Below are 346 nucleotides of genomic sequence, written 5' to 3'. Positions count from 1 at the left end.
GCCCCAGTGGCCTAATGGATAAGGCACTGGCCTCCTAAGCCAGGGATTGTGGGTTCGAGTCCCATCTGGGGTGTTTACAGCAGAGTATGCTGTGTCCACTGGTCAGTGGACCAAACCAACCTGTGTGAAAATGCATTTCAATGTTTTCCCTAAACTCCATGTGTCAGCAGCTCACTTTTCATGAGCACTATGCTGCACAGTGAACTGATATACACTCTAAAAACAATAAGCAGGCTCTACTCAACGTCTTTGGTGAAACATTTTTACACTTCAAATATTAAGTAAACATGAAACTAATTATTTAAATATACTATACAGTTAACAACCAGAAAGTGTGTCTGGGCCA

At 42.2% G+C, this 346-nt stretch overlaps 1 non-coding gene across 1 annotated transcript; it reads left to right on the top strand.

Annotated features, from left to right (window-relative positions):
- Positions 1 to 73, top strand: trnar-ccu (transfer RNA arginine (anticodon CCU)). Its single transcript has one exon. It is a non-coding gene; the product is annotated as a tRNA-Arg (tRNA).
- Positions 74 to 346: the final 273 nt, after the last annotated feature.

Source organism: Parambassis ranga, unplaced genomic scaffold, assembly GCF_900634625.1.
Source record: "Parambassis ranga unplaced genomic scaffold, fParRan2.1 scaffold_22_arrow_ctg1, whole genome shotgun sequence".
In the NCBI taxonomy this organism is placed as follows: domain Eukaryota; kingdom Metazoa; phylum Chordata; class Actinopteri; family Ambassidae; genus Parambassis; species Parambassis ranga.
Note: the sequence above shows the minus strand (reverse complement) of the source record. Positions and strands in the feature narration are given on the sequence as shown.